This window comes from Dipodomys ordii, unplaced genomic scaffold (assembly GCF_000151885.1).
Source record: "Dipodomys ordii isolate 6190 unplaced genomic scaffold, Dord_2.0 Scaffold148, whole genome shotgun sequence".
Taxonomy (NCBI): Eukaryota; Metazoa; Chordata; class Mammalia; order Rodentia; family Heteromyidae; genus Dipodomys; species Dipodomys ordii.
In genome coordinates this window covers 3447768-3470889 of record NW_012267364.1, presented here as the reverse complement: position 1 = coordinate 3470889, position 23122 = coordinate 3447768, and the positions used below count along the sequence as shown (strand labels likewise).

At 38.4% G+C, this 23122-nt stretch overlaps 1 protein-coding gene across 1 annotated transcript in view; it reads left to right on the top strand.

Annotated features, from left to right (window-relative positions):
- Positions 1–23122, top strand: part of Nrg3 (neuregulin 3) — a gene marked incomplete at its 5' end in the record, with an annotated part of 1028236 nt that overhangs the window by 849463 nt on the left and 155651 nt on the right. The gene's annotated exons all lie outside the window — the stretch shown is intronic.

Genomic DNA, 23122 nt, shown 5'->3' with positions numbered 1-23122 from the left:
CTTCAGCTCAAGGCTAGTGCTCTACCACTTGAGCCACAGCGCCACTTCCGGCTTTTTTCTTTTTGCTTATGTGGTGCTGAGGAATCGAACCCAGAGCCTCAGGCATGCAAGGCAAGCACTCTACCACTGAGACACCTCTCCAGCCCATCCCTTATTTTTAAAAATCATAAACATATCTTTTATGCAAAGAATAGAATTTATAGATTGGTAAAGTATGCAGAAGGAAATGCATTTCTGTTCTTATTTGAAAGAATAAGAATATAATAATACCTCTAAGACTAAATGCCCTCCAGGGGACACATATATTTTTACATTAATGTGTATATTCCCACAATTTTTATAATACAGAACCTTCAAAAAATTTAGATTGAAAATGTATTTTACTGATTCTAAAAACATGTGGCCTTTGTTTTGTGAAATGTTATCCCTGTGGACTAAAGTAGCTTTGGAGAATTAATTTTCACTACCCCATTTCATTTTCATTTTACAATGGATATCTGCTGCTTCTAGATTTTGGCTTTTATTATCTGTGCTGTTATAAAATTTTTATATCAGAAAATATCAAACTGACATGTTGAATTGTAAACCCTTTGTACAACTACTTAAAGATAATAAAATGTACGTTAAAACATTCATATTTAAAGTTCTTCCAACTTGTTTGTACCAATTTATATTCTCATCCCTACAATCTGCTTTCTATGAACTTACAAATGTGTTGTGTATGTGTGTGTGTGTGTGTGTGTGCATGTGTGCATGTGTGTGTGCATGTGTGTATGAACATGCACACAAATGCAGGTCCTGGATGTTGAACTCAAGGCCTGGGCACTGTCCTTGAGCTGTTTAGCTCAAGCCTGGTACTCTACCACTTGAGCCACAGCTCCACTTCCAGATTTTTGATGGTTAAGAGTCTGACAGACTTTCCTGCTCAGGCTGGTTTTGAACCATGATCATCAGACCTCAGCCTCTTCACTAGCTAGGATTACAGACATGAACCACAGTGCCTGTTTCATGACTGATTATTTTTGATGCATTTATATTTCCATTAGACTGAAAACTCTGTTAGAAAGAATTTTATTGATGTATCACCATATCACTAGAACATATACCAGCAGTTATTAAATATCCATTGGATAAACAACTGGGTAGCAAATTGTATGTCAAAGTTTTTTTAGAAAGTTACCCAGCTTCTACTTTTACTGCAATGATGCGATTCTGGACAGGGAGCAATAAACCCTTATGCTCAAGCAGATCTTGTACGACTCACAGAACAGCTGAGGAGTAAGGATGACAAGTAATGACCACCATTGTGAAGACATACATGCTGTGGGCACACAGGTGGGGAAGACCCTCCATCATCTTTATTCCACACTGCTAGGGAAATCAATACCAGGAAGACTCGTTAAACCCTCGGAGATAAAAATAAGACTGGAAACACCAATCGGCCTGCATCTCAACCCCTGCCCTGACTGAGGCAAGCTCTTCTGTTTAATCCTCCCTCCTCCACTGTAGAAATTACATTCACCAGCAGTCTTCCACTGGGATGGCTTTGACATTTTCAGTTAGATTGCTTATGCTGCTATAATCTAGCCTTTAGAGAAGAAACTTTAGAGAAGAAAATGTGATGGCTCATTAAATAAGACACGCAGAACACCATGTGCCTCAGGTCCCACAGCCTATAGACACCCCAGGAATTCACAAGTGTATCTTCACCAAACACATCTTAGGAGAGAGAACAGAAGAAACCTCTCCTGGGTTCTTTGGCATCTGTTCAATGCCACAGCTTCTCCAGACCAGCCTTCTTCAAATGGCAATGAGTCTTGGGGTCTTGGGGAAATGCAGATTGTGACTTGGCAGGACTGGATGAGCATCTAAGATCTTCTTCTCACAAGCTGCCAGGGTATGCTGATGTTTTAGACCCTGCAGTAGGCTTGGAGAAGAAAGGCATTCTGATCCCTGAACAAAACAGTGAAAATGAGCAACAAGACTTTAGAGATAAGTGGAATATTTTGGCCTTTTCTATCCTTCCTTCCTTTCCTCCTTCCTTCCTTCCTCCCTCCCTCCCTCCCTTCTTCCTTCTTTCCTTCCTTCCTTCCTTCCTTCCTTCCTTCATTCCTTCCTCCCGTCCTGCTTTCCTTCCTTCCTTCCTTCCCTACCTCCCTTCTTTCCTCACTCCCTTTCTTTTTCTTTCTCTCCTCCCTCCCCTCATTCTTTCCTTCCTCTCTTTTTACCTTCTCCTCCTCCTCCTCCTCCTTCAACTTCTCCTCCTCTCCCCCTCCCCTCTTCTCTCTTCTCTCTTTCTCTTTTTCTTCTTTTTGTGATACTAGAAATTGAACTTTTGAGTTTCCAGTTGGTAAACTGGAAACTAGTACTTGATCGATGCCATATTTTGCTTTTGTTATTTTTCAAAACAGACCTTGCTTGTTTTCTGGACCTTTCCTGAACCACAGTCTCCATTAATCCTTCCCAAGTAGTTGAGGTGACAGGTGCTTATACCAACCTACCTAGGTTTTTCTGTTGAGATGAAATCTCAGGAGCTATTTTGTCTGGACTGGCCTAGAACTGTGATCCTTGTGATTCCAGCATCCCATATTGCTTGGAGGCCAGATGTGTTCTACACCACCCAGGACTCCTTCTCCTCAGTAGCTTAGATCACAGGCATGAGCCATCAGAGGCTGGCTATTTTATTTATTTAAGACAAATTACTAGAAGATTAAGCTAAATAATGATACTGAGGATCAGGAAACATATCTACTTGCAAGTAAATATTTTCACATAAACTAAAATGATAAGCTTGGTTACTTTTCTTTTACTCTTAGAAGAGATGAAAAACTATTCATAGTGCTTCTGTCAAACAGATGTAATTATGGGAAAATATGGGTGAGGTAAAAGATCTTTATTGTATGTGGGGAAGAAAAGCAGAATACACTGTTAAAAATCAAATCATTGAACCAGAAAATGAGTTTGTGCAAAATACTCAGGATGCAGAAGCAATCACTTGGAAGATAGAAAATTAGCACAACAATTCTGAATGACATGACTCAAGACAAGTAAAGATAGATGTTCCCAAATTGCAATAGTTGAACTTTGGTTATTTTTTGGCTTCATGATGATACAAAAACAATGTACACGCAGTGAAAATTAATTTTAATGTTCAAAATTAGTCTTTTCCTGGGTTGCCTGAAATGGTATGTTACTTTCTTATGTTTCTGGGTATTGGCAACAAGTCACATTCAATCACAAAGAAAGTGACGGCTATTCTACAATACAATGTATAACTTAAATTTGACGTTCAGTAGGTTAGAGGAACTAAATGTCCCTTTTTGGGGCAGTATTGAGGTTTCAACTCAGGGTCTCATGCTTGCTAGGTAAGGAAAGTACCACTTGGGCCACACTTTCAGCTGTTTTTACTTAGTTATTTTTCAGATAGATTTCTCTTGCTTTTGTCTAGGGTTGGCTTCAGACTGCAATACCTCTACTACTACTTTCTGAGTAGCTTGGTTTACAGATGTGTGCCACCAGGTCTGGATGATTTTAGAGATAGGATCTTACTAACTTTTGTGCCAGGTTGACCTCATACAGCAATCCCTTCCTATCTCTAGCTCCCTATTAGCTGGGATTAAGACATAAGCAATCAACCTGGCCTCAAATGCATTTCTTTGTACTGGTTCTTGGTCTGGACTCACAGCCTGGGAAGAGTTCCTTAGCTTTCTTTTTCTTTTAAGTCTAACATGTCATATTGGGGGGGGCACAATCTCATTTCCATCTCTTCTCTCACTTGCTAGGTCTGATCATATGGCACACATTTCTGTGGCTGGGACTAGTTTAGAGTTTCCTTATAAGACCTCCAAATATTTAAGCTGCTATTGACAGAGGGTTCCAACAGTAGTCTGAAGCAGGACTTCAAATGTGTATAGCCACAGGTGGTGATGAAGTGAGACAGAACTTGACACACAGATGGGAAATAGGTGCTGGTCTAGAAAGTGGGGTTTCCAGGTCCAAGTTATGTGCTATTTAAATGTGACTGGTCTACTGGTTTACTGGTTGGTGACTCATGCCTGTAATCCCAGCTACTCAGAAGGCTGAGATCTAAGGACTTTGGTCTGAAGGCAGAGTGTGCAGGAAAGTCTGTGAAACTCTTACTTCCAATGAATCATTAAAAAATCTGGAAGTAGACTTATGGTTCAAGTGGCAGAGTGCCAGTCTTGAGTGAGAAACTGAAGACCCTGAGTTCTAGTTTTAGCACAAATTTTAGTGCGCGCGTGCACACACACACACACATGTGTATACATGCGTATGACACATGCACACACGAAGTGTTTTTGTGCATGTGCATTGTTTATTCCTAAGGATACTTTTCTTTTTTAATTTTTAGCATTTTTATTAGCCTAGATTAATTTCACAGAGGGGAATTTCATTGTTAGATTTCCATTAGAATTACAGTATATCTAAGGATACTTTTCTTACTGAGACCAAATAGTATTCACTATCATCAGTCTCATCAACATTTACTTTAACACAATGTGTGGCAGAAGTGAGTTGCAACAGAAGATAACAGATCCATGTAAGCAGTAGGACTCACCCACAAATACTAGTCAATTATATAAATACAAAGCATTACAGCCAGACCTTTTCATTTGCCACTATTTGCAGATACCATGAGGCTCGCTTTAATAAATATACTCATTCAGAGACTACTATGCGTCTAATTATCTTGCAGTGAAGAATAGTGGGTAAAATGATTGTTAATTCATGTGGAAGAGTAGATTTGCAACAATGTTTAGAGATTTTTTTCAAGGATGGGTTACATAAATAGCACTAATCATTATCATTAGTGCTAAATGGTAACGCACATGCCACAACCCACAGGTCACGTGGAGCTTCTGCCCTTAGGACATTCCTGTTGAGGAGGGCTGGGGAATTAGGTATATATATGAGGGTTTTTGAGTCCTTGGGTTAAGTAATTTGTTGTTCTTTGGTACTTCCGTCGTGTCTCTAAGTCAGATAGATGTTTGGCTACCTTTGACCGCACAAGGCAACACTTTATAACATCTAAAAGATACTTACCATCTGAATGTTCAGGTTCAAACCCTCCAAACGCATCATATTCATCTGATTCGAGGAAGATAATTCTATTATCTTTGCTCAGGAGTTGTTCTGAGTTGTCCTCACGAATATCTCGATTTACTTAATATCTGCTAACACCCATGGTAATAGATCTTGCCTTGTATCACATTATCCTTGTAAACATGTGCTTTAAAAATTGCTATGACTCCCTGAAGGAAATCTATTGTTCCCTCATGAATGTTTCTACAAAACACTCAGGGGCTTCTGGCTCTTACTTTCCTATTCTCTTGAACTTGGTATCTTCCAAGGATTTTACATTGATGATTCTTCCTTATTCTTTGCCTGACATGGTCTTCTCACTGATTTCCTACAATTTGTCAAAGGAATAGCAAAGTTTTGAGAAATGGTGATAACAAAAGAAAACTAACCAACCTTTAAGAAAATGATTTGACATGTTTCTGGTTCATTTTTCTGTCTGTCAACTGCACAACGTTAAGCCTAAGTTCTCGCTTCCTGATTTTTTCCTTCTGGGTTCTCCATCTGACTCAGTGTGATGTGTAATCTCTTCCTTTGCTTCCAAATGCCATGAGCTTCTGAGTTCTATTCCCTTTGGCCTAGATATCACAAGTTTTCCATCTTCTAACATGTGGCTATCTGTAATATCTTAGCTTCAGTCCTCATTTCTTGTAGGCCAGTCCCATGAAATTTCTATTTTGTGTGGCAAACTCTCCAAGTGCTTTCACAAGTAAAAACTCCATGAGATCATAACAAAGTGTTTTCCTGAATGAAAATGCATTTCTCTAAGGAGAAGGAATTATATCCATTTTGGTATCCAATATGAAATAGTCTCCTTTCTACACTGTTGAAAAAATGTAATTAAGCAGTTTGATGTGTTTCAAGTAATAGCACCTTCTAGATCATGAAGATCCTTGGATCATTTTGCTTTGAAATTATGTTCCATTATACACTACTTACTGATTGGTGCTTCACTACAAATTTCAACTGCAAGGTTGCCATTTGAATAGCAAACTGAAAAGGCAAAAAGAATGGAGAATACTGAAGTTCAGAAATATAAAATAATTTTTGATAAGTCATCTGGTATTTGAGCTAGATGTAAAACACCATTAGGAATAAGAATTATAAGCTGGGTTCTGGTGTCTCATAACTGTAATTCTAGCTATTTAGGAAGGTATGATCTGAAGATTGAAATCCAAAGCCAGCTTGGGCTGAAAGGTCATGAAACTCTATGAACCAGGGAAAAGGAGAAATTAAACTGGAATGGATAGATGAATGAAGAGAAAAATATGGGAGGTGAGGGCACAGAGAATGCAATCAAATTCAATGTGGGTGAGGGGTGGGTTGAGAGGGATGGGTGACAATGTTGACAGAGGTGATATTGACCAAGATACATTGTATTCATAAGCTGCTTTGTTGAATGGCAATTTCTGTGTACAACTACTCAAAGATGATAAACGTAATAAAAATACTGGAGGCATTAACTCAAGTGGTAGAGTACCACGTGTGGGCAAAAGAGTACTATACCTGGTAAATGGACACTGTCCATGTGTGCACACATGCACACACACACACACAGAATAAGCATTTTAACTAAAACCAAAACTGATAAAGTCTGTTTCTCTATTTTAAACCTACAAATTACAAGTGTTCATTCCACATATACCTCATTCTTCTCTAAGTTCTGTGTCTTATTTTCTGGTGTTTGTCTTATTAACTCTTCTTTCCATTTTGTTTTGTTTTGCTTTGTTCTGTTGGTGCCAATCCTGGGTCTTTAACTCAGGATCTAGGCACCGTCACTGCGCTTTTCTGCTCAAGGCTCATATAATACCACTTGAGCCACAGCTCCACTTCCATGTTTGTTTATTTGTTTAGTGATTAATTGGAGGCACAAGTCTCATGGACTTTCCTGCACAGGCTGGCTTTAACTCATGATCCCCAGATCTCACCCTCCTGAATAAATAGGATAAGAGTTTTGAGCAATCCATGCCTGGCCTGCACCCTTAACTGTACATACCAGGAAAGATTGTGGATAGATGCCCAACAACACTTACTACAAAAGGTTTAAACCATGAAAGGAGCCTCTACCACTGAGGAGGATGTCAGGATCACAGTGTACCATCCTCAAGGTGATTGTCTTGCTGGGGACTTGTAACACGGACTGAATCCTCTCAGTAGAAAGGCCTTCACACCATTGCCTATTAGGCAGGAAGCAGAATGTAACTGACCATCTTAGAGAATCAATGGGGGCTGCTCAGGATGGAAAGACAGAGCTGAGTTAACAAGCAAAGAGCAAGAACCACTTATGATGATGAGAAGAAGATGCAAGAAGAGTGCAGCAACCCCCTCCCTCCCCCAAGAGGGATCAGATGGTAGGAAAGGTCTATGTAAGGGTGGCCAGAAGAAATGAGTAGGTCCTGTTTAACTTCATTTGCACAGGTGGCCCAGTGTGTTGAGGAAGCTCAACACACTGAAATCAGAGCCTGAGACACACTCTGTATTAATATCTCTCCTTTAACTTTTAAATATTACAGGAGGACATATTTTTATAGGGAACCCTTCAATGTTTTTCTCCAAATTTAATCCTTCATCTGTTGTCGGGTTATGCATATATGAGTTTCTGATTCTAATGAAGGAGAACTCTACAATATCTTCTCTTCTCCCCTCATCCACCTCATCCAGATTTGCTGACACCCACATGCCATTTAGGAAATCAGATTTCTCCAGACCTTCTTAGTACTATAAATGTTAAACACATTTAATTGTTCATAGAGATTTATTTGAAATTCAATTGCTGTTTTGCTCAGAAGTCTTCTATTGACCTTATCTAGCCACATGCCATTTACTTTGAAAAAATAGCTATATTTCAATGAATTTGAATCCTAAGTTATCATGATAATGCCTCTATACAAGTTTTAAAGAGCATAATTAAGAAATATTTTGTAATTGGGATCATTCAGACTGTGAAGATTTTAAGATTACCCTTGCTTGAAGCTACCATTATTATGTTTTTGTAATCATCATCAATGGTAAATTTAGTCCTGCCAAAACCAGGGTAGCTCTTGTTTTCTCTCTCTCTGAATTACATAATGAGTCTGATAATCACTGAAAATAATTACAAAGGGCTTGCAAAACCAAAGCTGTGGAAACCATCAAGGAATAAGACTTAAGACACAACATAAACATGCATACACTTTCAAATAATTCATATAATTCAGGATGCTGTGTGGTGTAGGAGAAAGCTTGGGAAACGAAGGCCTGGTTTGAATATTAACTTATTCATTAACTCATTCATTAAGTATAAGTCATATGCTGACCCTAAGAGAGGGACTAAAGCCAAGTATAATTTTCCAATAATATAATTTGGTGGCAGTAATTATCTCCTTCCAGATTCTCCCTTCCTTTAGGGGAAGCATGAAAGAACCATTGTGTATTATAGTATAATGTAATAATTAAAGTTCAATACAACAGTATGCATCTAATATTTTTAATAAGATTTTTATTGTGAAAATACTGTACAGAAGGGTTATAATTACATGAGCAAGGTAATGAGTACATTTCTTATCAAGCATTGTTGCCTTATACTTTGGTTTTCACCCATAATCCCTTCCCTCCCACCTCCTTAACTACACTCCTACCCCCTACCCCCACCCCAAATGTAAAGTTCATTTTTTGGCATAGCATCTTGTATATCTCATTATTGCAATGGGTCCACCTGTATCCCTATTTAAACAATTTGTTTTTTCCCTTCCATTCCCCAAATTATACCATGTTAAAATACAGTGAAAACAAGGGTTATACCATGGGGGGGGATATACAAACCAACAAAAAAATCACATGGTACCTAATAAAAACATTAGAAACAACAGCAAGAAAGAAAAACCACTTGTATTTCTTATTTTGCTTAACATCATCATATTTGACCTTCTGATTATCCCAGACATATAATAGTTATTGCAAATAAGGGAAATCATGGGATCTATGTTTCTTTGGGCCTGGCTTACTTCACTTAATATAATTTTTTCCAAGACTTTCCATTTCTTAACAAATAGGGCAATGTCATTCTTTCTGATGGAGACATAAAATTCCATTGTGTGTGTGTGTGTGCGTGTGTGTGTGTGTGTGTATGATTGCACATATATCTTGTCAAATGCTATTATTGCGTTATTGAGATAACCATGTGGTTCATATCCTTGATCTTGTTGATGTGATGAATTATATTAATTGGTTTGCATCTATTCAACCAGTTTTGCATCCCTGAAATGAATCCTGTTCGATCGTGGTATATAAGTTTTTGGATGAATTTTTTTAGGGAGATTGGCCAAAATTTTGTTGAGAAGTTTTGCATTGACGTTCATCAAAGAAATGGGTCTATAGTTCTCTTCCTCTGATGAGTCCCTGCCTGGTTTTGGGATGAGGGTTATGATGGATTCATAGAAAGAGTTCATGAGTGAAATTTCTCTTTCAATTTCATTCAACAGTTGAAAGAGTATTGGTGTGAGTTCTGCTTTGAAGGGCTTTGTAGTATTCAGCTGTAAATCCATCAGTTTCTGGGCTTTTCTTAGATAGGAGGTCTCTTATTGCTATTTCAGTACTTGATATGGGCCTGTTAAATTGGTTTAAACTCACCTTGCTTTAGTTTCGGCATGTGGATATTTGCTAGGGAATTGTCCATTTCTTCCAGATTCTCAAACTTATTAGCATAAGTCTACTGGATCGGGTTTATCTTGCTGCTCTTTTTCAAGGAGGTTCAGATGTCTCATTAAATTGTTGGTTTCAGATCTCTGCAATTTGTTGATGTAGGAACTCAGACCTATAAACTTACCTCTGAGTACTGCCTTTGCTGTGTCCCAGAGGAGCTGGTAATTTGTGTGTTCATTTTTGTTGAATATCATGAACATTTGAATTTCCTTTCTAATCTCTTCCTTGACCCACTGGAGATTCAACAGTGTGTTGTTCAGCCTCCATGTGATACAGGACTTTCTTTGGTGGCTTTTGGTGTTGAATTCTAATTTTATTCCCTTGTGGACTGAGAGAATGTAGGGCATACCTTCAATGTTTCTGAATTTGGACAAGTTTGCTTTGTGACCTAAAATGTGGTTTATTTTTGGAAAATGTTCCCTGTGCTGCTGAGAAAAACGTGTATTCTGATGCTGCTGGGTGAAATATTTGGTAGATGTCTGTTAAATCTAGTTGTTCTATGCAGTTGTTTAGATCTGGGGTTTCTCTGTTGAGTATTTGTTGAGTTGATCTACCTAGTAGGGATAGTGGTGTGTTAAAGTCCCCAACAATTAATGTTTGGATCTATGTGAGATTTGAGAGAAAGTAGTGTTTCTTGGATAAATTTGGGTGCTCCTTGCTTGGTGAATAGATATTTAGAATTGTAATATCCTCCTAAAAGAGAGATCCCTTAATTAGTATGTAGCAAACTTCTTTATCTCTTCTCACTAATTTTAGTTTGAAGTCTATTTTATCTGATATTAGGATTGCAACTCCTGCCTGTTTATGGGGGTCATTTGCTTGGTAGATTTTATTTCAGCCTTTTACTTTCAAAATATATATTTTTTTATGGGCAAGGTATGTCTCTTGAAGGCAGAAGATAGAAGGATCTTGTTTTTTAAATCCAACTACACAGTCTATGTTGTTTAATTGGAGAGTTACATCCATTAATGTTGAGAGTTAGGACTGAGAGGTATTTGGTAGATTCTGCCATGTTTTCATACCTTCTTGGGGGCTTTGAGAACTGGATTCTTCCTGTGGTTCTTGGATTCTCAGTTTGGGTGCGGTTTCTTGGCCTTTATTGTGTTCTTGTTGGTTTTCTGTGTGTAGGACATCTTTAAGTAACTTTTGTAGGCCTGGTTTGGTGGAGATATATTGTTTCAGTTTTTCTTTGCAATGGAAGGTTTTATTTGACCTTCAGTTATGAAGGAGAGTTTAGCTGGGTAGAATATTCTTTGTTGATAGTTGTTTGTTTTTAGGGCATGATATACAACATTCTAGGCTCTTCTTGCTTTAATTATCTCTGCTGAAAAATCTGAGGTCATTCTAATTGTTTTCCCTTTAGAGGTGATTGATCTTTTCTCCTTGACAATGTTAAGGATCCTTTCCTTGGTCTGAATTGATCCTGTGCAGATTATAATGTGACCGTGGGATGTCCTGTTATGGTCTGGTCTATTTGGGGTTCTAAAATCTTCTTGTATCTGAATAGGCTTATCTTTTCACACATTTGGGAAGTTCTTTGCTAGGATCCTGTTAAATAAATTTCCTAGACCATTAACTTTTGTCTCTAGGTGTTCTTCTACACCCATTATCCTCAGATTAGGCCTTCTGATGGTGTCTTCCAAATGTTGAAGAGATCTATCACATTTCTTGGATTTGTCTTGGATTGTTGTATGTTCTTTCTCTATAATACCTATGCTGTTTTCAGTCCCTGAGATTTGATCTTTTGCATGGTCTAACCTACTGTTAAGACTTTCTACTTTGTTTTTTATTTCCTTTCCTTCTAATTGGTCTGTTTTGATGGCTTCAAATTCTTTGTTGGAACTTTATTTTAGATCTTGCATGAACTTCTTTACTTCCTTAATTTGGTGTTCAGTGTTTATTCTCAAATCACTTAGTTGATTGGTTATGGTTTCCTTGGACTCCCTTTCCTTCTGACAGACTCCATTCAGCATTGCCTTTGTGGTATCCCTGGATTCCTTTAACTGTCTGTTTATAGATACCATGACTGCCTCTATGGATCTTTGTCTATTCTCATCCTGCTCACGGAATTCCTGTATTACTTTTTGATGAGCTTCTTCAGGCTCACACAATTCTTGTATTTCCCTTTAACTGTTCTCAGCCCGCTCACTCAATACCTGACTTTCTCTTTGACTGTTCTCAGCCTGCTCACACAATTCCTGTATTAATCTTTGAGCAGCTTCCTCATGCTCACGAGATTCCTGTATTAATTTTTGGTTAGCCTCATAATACTCATGAAGTTCCTGTCTTAATCTTTGGTTTGCCTCACCTTGCTCCCTATCATGCTCACACTGAGTCCTTTACAGGTTTTCAATTTTTCACTCACTATGTTTACCAGTAGTGTTTGAGAGCTTTTTGGGAACTCTCTTCTGGATTATTCATTAACTTTTCTGTCACTTGATTATCCTGAGTGGGAGTTGAGATACCCTGACTTGCCATTTTTCTTGTATTTCTCTGGCTTTTTCTGCCCATTTGGTATGAGAGTAGCACCAATTTTGTGGTAAAACACTATTTTAAGGTAAGCATCAACTAGAGTCCTGTAGTTGCACAGTCAAAATGGCTGCAGATACAATCTTGTTCAACAGATACAATCTATTCAACATCAAACAAGTATCAATTAATGAGCTAATAACATCAAAGAGGGATTCAGCAAACCAGAAATTATTAGGTTTAGGGAGAATTGTGGGGAAAGATAGGATTAGAGGATGTGGAGAGGTATAAGGAGAATGAATTCAACCAAGTCTTAATCTCAGAGAGGGAAATGGATAGGACAGCATGATAGGAGAGAAATAAAAAAAAAGAAAAATGGAAAAAGAAAATATTAATTTTAAAATTGAAATACTTAAAAATTATGTAAGATAATGAAATGATATTGAGAGAAGGAAAGGATAGGATGAGATGAGGAGAGAGATAAAAATGAAAAATTTAAAATAGTCTTAAAATTGGAGTACTTGAAAATTATATAGGTATAAAAAGATAATACTACTGTTAAAGAAGTTAAGCCTAAGAGGTTATGAATTGAGAAATAAATTTCTGGATTAAGTATTTACACAATGAGTGATAAGGTCTAATAATCAACGATGGACATATATCTGGGGATGAGAAGAATAGCAATTAAGTCATGAAAAGAAGAAAGAGAGAAATAAGGGGGCAAAAAGGACCAGAAAGTAAAAAGAGATTTTTTTTTTAAATTTTATTTTATTTTATTTGTCAACATACTGTACAGAGGGGTTACAATTGCATGGGCAGGATAATACGTACATTTCTTACCAAGCATTGCAGCCTCCTCCTTTGTTTACCCTTCCCATCCCTTCCCAGCCTCCCCCCTCCCCCCATCCCAATCCTTCTCCTTCCCCCCTCCCTCCCACCCCCTTCCCCCCCAACCTCCCTCCCCCCGCACCGACGTTGTAAAGCTCGTTTTGGACATGACAACTTGTACTTCTCATTGTTGCATCAGATCCACCTGTATCCTTAACAACTGGTTTTTCCCCATCTCCTCCACAAGTTATACTGACATCAAATATAGTGAAAGCAGGGGTTATACTGTGGGGGAGGGACATACAAAGCAACAAAGAGATAATCTTATAATGCGTTAGAAACACATGTATGAAAGAAAAAACATTAAAATACATATCTAAGGGTTCATTTTCCTGACATCACATTATCTGACCTTTTCCACTTGACTCGTACATATACTAGATATTGCAAATAAGGGAAACCATGGGACCTATGTTTCTTTGGGCCTGGCTTACTTCACTTAATATAATTTTTTCCAAGTTTTTCCATTTCCTAACAAATGGGGCAATGTCATTCTTTCTGATGGAGGATATGGAACCAACCCAGATGCCCCTCAGTAGATGAATGGATCAAGAAAATGTGGTATATATACACAATGGAATTCTATGCCTCCATCAAAAAGAGATTTTTTTAAAAAGCACACATGCATACATACACACCAAAAATAAAAATTATGAAAGAAAACAAATAATAGACAACAATTTTTTTTAAAAAAGGTTAAAAAATGAGTTCTTTGATTTCTTTTTTCCGGGGTGGGAAGATCTTGTATCTCCCCTGTGTTGGTAACCAGTCTCTTGGTGGAGTCTTTGGTATACTTGTGGTGTTTGGTTTTCCTGTGGCTTTATTGGTTTCTTAACTCAGTTTGTTTGAGTAGCCAGAAAAATGCTGTGCCTTACCCAGGACTTTGTGATCATCCTCCCAGGCTAGTTCAGTGGGAGGGAGATCTGCTTTGAGTATCACAAAAGAGAGAGATGGCTGTTTCCTCTAGCTTGGAGTTGCTGTGATGAGGCTAGGTTCTGGGTAGGGTTGAGGCCTTTCGGCAAACAGTAGCATTTCCCTGAGGAGCTAGCTCCTGAGACACTCACAGAGCCCAGCCTGGAGCCATTCTCAGGGTTTATTTTTGCTGAATTTCAATTGTTTGTCCAGGCTGCAGTGAGGAGGGGGCAGCCTCTGGCTGTTTACCCAATGAAGAATGTTACTCCTCCAGGGGCGGAGTGTCACTTTCCCCTGGGTGGAACTGCGCCTGGCAGGTCAGGTCAGGTTCCTCTCACCTGCTGAATGGCCCCTATTTTTTTCTGCCAAGGCCTGAGTTAGAGCTAGCTGCTCAGCTGGGCCTTTGTCAGGATCAAAGATGGAGATCTTCTCCAGTGGTAGGGGAGGGGCTGCCTTCCCACCGCTGCTCAGTGAGGGGTGAGGATGTCAGGTTTATACTTATGCCAGACTCTTGGTTCCTGAGCCGTTCCTGGTCTGTGATCAGTAGGATGGAGATTTCTGCTCCTTGTCAGTTCTTGCTGGTGTTGAGTAGAATCCATTCGCACACTGTGTCTGGTGCCTTTGTCCCAGACTCTCTCTGTTGATATGGTGGACATGACAGCTGCCACCGGCACCTCTGCCATAGCTGTGGCTACCTGCAAGTGCTCAGATCTGTCTCCTTGACCAAGCTGCCTCGATTTTCCCTTTCTGGCCAAACTCTCCGTACTGTGATGGTACACTTGGTGTGATTCTCTAGCCTAGGATTGTTCACTGGAACACTAAACCTGCTTTCTATGCAAGAGCTTATTTAGCCTCCAGCTTCTCCTCTGCCATCTTCCTCCAAACACCTCAACTTCCAGCATCAAAAGTCTCCTGGTCTTTATCCTTTCATGATTTTTTCCTGCTCTTTGTAGTTTGCAAGTCATTCAATTATCATATGCTCTTCATCTCCACTCAGTCACAGTGATCACAGTATCTTCCTCCTCAGCTCATTCAGACAATCTTCTCTGCTGCTTCCCAGACCAATAAAACATGTGGGCTGCTCACCCAGCCAGAGGAGAGGTTCTAGTCACATCCAGTATTCTTAGGAGTATGTAATGAGATGCCCTAGTAGGTGAGATTATGCTGGTAGAAATGTTTTCCAAACCCTAAAGTCATTACTATAATATTTGTAGTTTGTGCCAATAATGAGAAACATTTTACTATGGATCTGGACCTGGGTTCCATTAGAAATAGAACTTCTGTTGGCACAATGTACTAAACTTACTTGAATAGCACTCAGAGCATTGGCCATACTTAGCAAACAGTATGTAACATTGAAAGGGCCTGGACATGTGTGAGTTGAACAACTGCAATTGGCAAATTAAGGTATTGCCAAAAAGTACCACCCAGGTTTAAAGACCAGGAAGACAGAGTTCTAGGACTTTTTAAAGAGGAATGAATCATAAAATCCTTAAAACCTCAGCAGACATTTCAAAAAAGGTATACAAGTTAGAGGATGGTTTGAAGACAAATAAAGTGAATGAAAAAGTTAGCCATTGAAATAGAGTGGAATAGGTTTTCTTTGAAGAATTGTGTGCATTTATCAGAAGAATAAATTAGAATTTTGGCTCACCAGTTATCTTTTCATAATCCAATAAGTAGTAAATTCTAAGTCAATGAACTTCCTATCTTATCCCTGCTCTGGGGATTGGATGACAAAAACTCACAGTAGTATTAGGCATATATTAGATTCTTAACAAACTTTAGCGTTCCTTTGACTTTATTTTTCATCTCTTAGTTGCAATTGGGCTTTTGAACTTTTGTTTGCACTCTATGACTGTCTTCCTACACACATTATGTTTTTCTTTAATTTAATTTTATGTTGTTGTTGTTGGAAATGTAGCTTAACTCAGGGTCTAGGCTCTGTCCCTCAGCTCTTCAGCTCAAGGACAATGCTCTACCACAGTGCTACGTCTGGTTTTTTGGTGGTTTATTGGAGATGAGAGTCTCATGGTCTTTCCTACCGGGGCTGGCTTTTTTGAACTGTGATCCTCAGAACTCAGCCTTCAACATAGCTAGGATTATAGGTGTGAACCATCAGCACCCGGCTAATTTAATTTAATTTTATTGTAAAGGTGATGTATAGAGGTATGTATGTATGCATAACTAAAGTAATGTGTACATTTATTGTCAACATTGTTACCTTCTTCCTCGTTTTTCTCCCACTTTCCCTCCTCCCGTGACTCCTCTCTTCCCTAACCTATATTAAGTTCATTTCCAACATAGTGTTATGTGAGCATCACTTTTGCATTGGTTCACCCTTTGTCCTTTGTCTCATCATTTTTTCCCCTTCCCTTCCCCAAATCAGATAAATAAAAGTGTATACAAGACACAGGGTACCAAACCAAACCAAACAAAACAAAACAGTGACAACAGGAGATAAACCAAAGAGGGGAAAATAACAGAAAAAAGAATGTCACATACTACATTAAAAATGTTTTATATTAGTATTATCTGTTCTACATCTTCTATGTTAGTATTATCGGTTTTTAGCATCACCTAAGCATGGAAGATATTGTCCTCAGAGCTTGTTTGGCAATAAAAACAGATAATAAGCTCATGTTTAGTTTAAGTGCAGACCACAAATTCTTTCCTCAATCAGTGCAAAATTGCTTCTTCATTTAAATCAATGCTCTTTAAATGACCTGAATTTTATCAGTGCCATCCAGGACAGAAGGCTCATCATCAGTCAAGTATGCTCAACTATCCATTGGCTGTCATTCATTTATTGTAAGAAATGAGTTATTTCTGAGTGTTGATGATTCCAGACTTGGGTTCATTTTGTTAAGTAGTTCAGGACACGGAGTGTCTGCATGCATTTCCTTCTGCTAAATAAAAGGTGACCTTTCTTTTAATCTCCTTCTGTGGTTTCTCATTAGAGTACAGATGATAAAATAAAGCCAGTCTTCTCCTACTTTGATTCAGCTGTATCTTGCTGTGTTTGTTCCAGTACTTTGCAATACATGCTCAAAAATGTTTTTTTTTTCAGTGTATATTAAGAAGAATGGTAGCAATTTAAAAAACAACTTTCAAATATTGGGGAACATCTTTTAAAATGCACAAATGCTACTGTGTTATTCGAACAAAACATTAATTCTGTATTCCTTTCCAGGCATATTCTGACCTTATTTTATCATGTGGGACATCACTACTCAACTGACTAAAGGAGCCCCAGGGGTATGATGGGAACACAGCCCCACCCAGATCCATTAAGAGCAGCTGCAATGCCTGTCCTGTTACATCTTTCTTCTGCCCAGAAGTGTCACCAGTCTGGCTGTCATGAATCTAGTTCCCTTCTTCAAAGGCTGGACTTTTGTTTCACCTAACTCCATACTAGAAATCTTCTTGGAAAAAGCCCACCTCTTCTGCTGACTTCTGTTTTTTTGTTTTTTTGGTTATGGAGCTTGAACTCTGAGTCTGGGCACTGTCCCTCAGCTCTTCAGCTCAAGGCTAGTGCTCTACCACTTGAGCTACAGTGCCAATTCTGGTTTTCTGTTGGTTTATTGGAGATAAGAGGTTCTCGGATTTTCCTGCCACAGCTGAGTTTGAACTGTGATCCGCAGATCTCAGCCTCCTGAGTAGCTAGGGTTACTAGTGTGAGCCACTGGCGCCCAGCTCTTCTGCTGACTTCTTATAACCAACTCCTTGTCCATATTCCTTCCAATGCCATCTTGTATCTGGTCTTAAAATTCATAGCTGAAGCCTAACTTAGGAAGTCCTTTCTGGTTGAATGGAATATTGCCTACACTTAGGTTGAAAAATAAAAATCATGAAGAAAAAAAATCACAAATATGAATCTTAAACTCAGCTGGGCGCCTGTGGCTCACACTTATAATTCTAGTTACTCAGGAGGCTGAGATCTGATGATTGCAGTTCAAAGCCAGCCTAGGTAGGAAAGTCCAATAGACTCATCTCCAGTTAACCACCAAAACCCAGAAGTGGCTCAAATGGTAGAGCACTAGCTTTGTGTAGAAAAGTTTAGAGACAGTGTCAAGGCCCAGTCGATGAGCACACACACCTACAAAAATTTTAAAAAATCACCGATTTTTTAAGTCCTTTCTAAGATTTACCAAATCAATTTTGAGGACATATATTGACCATCTATAAGTTTAGGAAATATAAAGGAATGCTTATATATAAATCTATCTACAACGTTTCTGCCACAGTCCCTACAGTCCCAAATCTGGGAGAGACAGGTCACAATTCTGATTGTGCATTTGATATCTGCAGGGAGCTTGGAAAGTAATTAACTTCCCTAAATTTACTTATTCAAAGATGGGAAGAGCAGCAAATTAGACTCCTTATTGTTTTGGAGCTAAAATATGATAAAATATATGAACAAGCTGACACTAAAGGTCTAATAGATCCCTCTGTTTCCTTTTTTGATAAAAAAAATTGCTGTACTGAAGTGTGGCGAAATATTGAATGCTGCTCATCTCTCCTGGCTATGTAGGCTTACAAAGGCAATCTTGAATTCCAGAGACTTAATCATGACCAGGGCTCCTTGCAGACATGTGAGACATAGAAATGTTTCCTGATGTGCCATGGAGGTAATTTGTGTCAATTAGGGTAATCTAGTTTTACAAAGGCAACTCACCAAGACTCATTCCACAGGAGGGTACAACAGGGACACCTGCTCCATAAATAATAAGAGGTTTGCTTGGTACTATTGCCCAGAAACCTGAGACTAAACAAATCCAATTGCAGGGCAGAACTGAGCAGAGAACGTACCAATTATAATTTTGGTGGCAACTTCCTGGGATCAGGATCAGCGAAAGCTTGAATTGTTTGGTGAATGAATTACTGATCTCACAACAGCTCCCTGAGCAGCTGTGTATCAGGATGGACATATGGACTGAAGGGTGTGTGTCCTAGAACTAGAAAGATAAGAATATATCTTCCATTACTACCCAGCTTGACTCCTCAGAGGATCTATAGAAGTCAGGACTTGCTTGATACAGTTGGTTTCTAGGATCTATGGAAGTCAGGACTTGCTTGACACAGTTGGTTTCTAGGATCTATGGAAGTCAGGACTTGCTTGACACAGTTGGTTTGTAAGATGACTGTAGATAAGCTTTGGAAGTCTACTATGGCAGAGTAGGACTATATAGCCCTGAAAATGGAAGACGTACATTCTGGTGAGGTGAGCAGAGGCCTAATGTGAATTCCAGCATGGGCTGGTAAGTTTTTGCATACTTGACCACAATGTTCAGCCAGGATTTGTGTTGGTCAATTCCAGATGTTCCAGACTGACCTAGGGTCTGCATAGCTTGTATAGACTCTTGAAAGCAATTCCAGGAACTTGTCTCCATGCAGGCCCCAGCCTCGCTTCAATGAGTGGATCTCTGTGTCTTGTTCCAAATCCCATGGCTTCATGGTAATACTGTGAATTTAGATAATCATTTGAATTTCAGTATCCTCCACTGTTTGGGGTTCAAGGCTGTTTGGATCATTCAAATGTATAGTATAACCGGTGTATGGACAAGCCTTGTTATTAATACCACTTCTAATTTCCTTCCTTGGTCAGAGATCCTTTGGGTATTTCATTTTGTGTTGATATCTTTTAATTTGTGAATTTACATAATAAACACCTGTTACAGTTTATTTTTCTTCTCCAATAGCCAAATGTGTCAATGTCTTTCAAAATGTAATCCCAATTGTGGACAGACATAAATGCAAATGTTTCTCTAGTACCTACAGGACTTGTGGATTAGAGGATGGAAAAATCACTGAAATGAAAAAAAATAAGTGAACATCCTTAGAGTGTGGGAGCTCTGAAAATAAGGCAGAGACTCTTAGGGTATAGAAAAACTCAGAACAAAGCCAGGGTAGACTCAGGAGAACAGAACAAGAGATTCTGAAGTGGCAACAAATCAAAGAAGCTTCCTTATTTAACATCTCCAGGAGACTGTAGTGTGGCTGTAAATATGTCAGATTTGCCTTTTGTGCTTACAGAACTGAGAGAATCTGGAGAGACAGTGATGATAGGTGGTATGTAGTGTTTGTGGTCCACAGATGCCCCTCCTCAGTCATTAGGATGGAAGGACTCTTTCTTCAGGTCAAGGGAGGGTTGGTTGCTGGCAACAGACAGCTCACAGGTGAGTTCCTCTCGAACAGTTGCCTTGGATAAGGAGAATAGTTCAGGGGTTAGCTAGCATCTCACAGCTGGTGGGTGCAGCTCATAACAATTCCATCTTCAGAGAAACCACAAGGTTTGGTTAAGGTCTCTGTTGCAAATGAATTACGGTTCCATTATTGTCTCTCTTCCCTCTCCTGCCCTGCTTTTTCTTTCCTTCCTTCCTTCCTTCCTTCCTTCCTTCCTTCCTTCCTTCCTTCCTTCCTTCCTTCCTTCCTTCCTTCTTTCCTGCCTTCTTCTCATGTTTTTCTTTCTCTCATTCTTTTTTGATTCATTGGGATATTTCACAATAAAATTCTATATTTTTATAAAATACATCAACCTGTTCATTGGTACATAATACTAATCTCATAAATACACCTTGCAATAAATAAAAGTTGATAATTTTTAATAGTCATGCACTTGTGTAATTCTCATCATTATCTATTTCATAACACATACCTGTAGACATTCTCCATCTTTCACACTCACCACACCCCTTGTTCACCATTCAACCTTTTGGAGTTGGACTAGTACTTGTACAACATGGATGAAACTTGCCAATCTGCTGGCTGTTATAAGACAAACACAATAGGCTGTATTGTAGATTTTTGGTATCTGATCATCTGTAATCTCCAGGAGGCACTACTGAGGAAAAAAAAATCACAAATGCTGAGAATGCATAAAGCAAATGCTTGAATCATTTACCTATAAGGCCAACTCATGTTAAAGACATGTCACCTTTCAAATAATCCCGTTTTTACTTTATACTTAACCTAAAGATATTAACTTATACCTGGCTTTCTGGACAATATTTGTTTTTTTGGAAGGAAGATTTTCACAAAATTAAGGTCAAGGAAACCCTCAGCCAATCACACAATGATTTAAGCATGTCATCAGTGGTGTAATGTTCATAGCCTCTCATCATCAAGTGAACTGTGGAATGTTGGTACAAGAATTTTGTTTGTAACCATTCTTGGTCCAAATGATGTATAATACAATTAAGGCTAAAGCAGGCTTACTGTAAAAGGTACAATTTTATGGAGTGTACAATATGTATGAAGTGCCCATAACAAGAAAATCCAGATACTACAGTACTAGTCCAACTAAAAAAAAATTCAGTGGTTGACTGGAGCGTGTAGAGAGGGTGAAAGATACGGAACATCTGCAGGGATCAAATAGATTACTGTATAGTCTTTCATATCTGGCTTATATTATTCAGTATATTGGCAAGTTTAATACATCTTGTAGTATGTTTTTTTCTTTGGTAGGTTGTGGGGCTTGAAAGAGTCACAGTACTACTTCTGGCTTTCTGGTGGTTTATTGGAGATGAGAATCTCATGGACTTTCCTGCCTTGGGTGTCTTTGAACCTCAGCCTCCTGAATAGCTAGGATTGCAGGTGTGAGCCATGAACACCCAGTATATATATATATATATATATATATATATATATATATATATATATATATATATATATATATATATATATATGTATGTATGTATATACTAATTGTGCCAAAGAATTTTATTATGATATTCCCATGGATGCATATTGTATACTTTAATCAATTTTATTCTTTACCATTTCTTATCCATACTCTAACCACCTTTTAAAGAACTTTAATAGGTTTTGCCATTCTCTTTTCATACTTGTGTATAAAAGACTTCAATCATATTCACTGTTCTTGACTTTCTCTTTTTACCCACCCTGCCTCTCACCTTTTTTCATCTACAAACAGGAACTGTTTTATACTAGAACACATAGTATTTGTCTTCCTCAATCTGACTCATTTCACTTAACATGAAGATCTCCAGTTTTATTCACTCTTCAACAAATGACACAACTTTACTCTTCATTATGGCTTGATAATAGGTCATTGTGTACATATAATACATTCTTTATCTATTCCTTAGTTCTTAAGCAGCTACACGGATTCTCTAACTTATCTTTTGTAAATAATGTTGCTATAAACATGGCTGTGCAGGCATCTGGGTTGTATTCTGACTTGCATTGTTTTGGCTACATGCATTTTATTTTATAATTTTTGTTTTTTTTGTGGTTATTGGGGCTTGGACTCAAGCTTTCTGCTCTCTCTAGCTCAGCTTTTTCACTCAGGGATGGTGGGTTATCATTGAGTCATGCTTCTATTTCCAGTCTTTTGATGTTCCACTGGAAATAAGAGTTTTCTCAACCTGGCATTACATCTCAATTTCAGTTCTACCTGAGTAGCTAGGGTTAAAAGCATGAAACACTGGCACCTAACTCATTGTTTTATTGGAGGGTATATCTCATTCCATTTCGAGCTAACCCTTAGTTTTATCCAGTTCTGATGGCTCCATTTCTACAGGTATGTTTCCCAAGTGTACTCATCATAAATCTCCTGTACTGAAACCATTGTCTCCGGTGATCTCACAGACGTTTTGGAAGGGCAGGTACAGGATGGTAATTGGGTAATATTAGAACTTGTATATGATCACAGGTGTCCCAGGCAGGGCTCTGAGGGCTGGCATTCTTCTCCAAGGAGATATAGACATGTGGAAACTCCTGGTTTGAATTGTAGACTTTCTACTCTCTGTTTTACTCAAACATATTATCTTATTTTATAAAAGAAAAATTTCAGTCTCAGGGGTTAAAGTACAGGCAAGTTAATATTTGTGTCTGGGCCAAATCACATATCTATTTATGCTTTTTCAGTAAGAGTAAGATAATGCAGATTCTGAAGTGATCATTTTTCATGTATCATACAGCATGCCATTAGGTTTGTTCAAAGCTGTAAAATCTTAACTATTGTATATTATGTATGAATGTGCAAAATGTAATAGATTTATACTTATTTATTTGAAGAAAAATCCAGTTAGCACGTTTAGCATACATT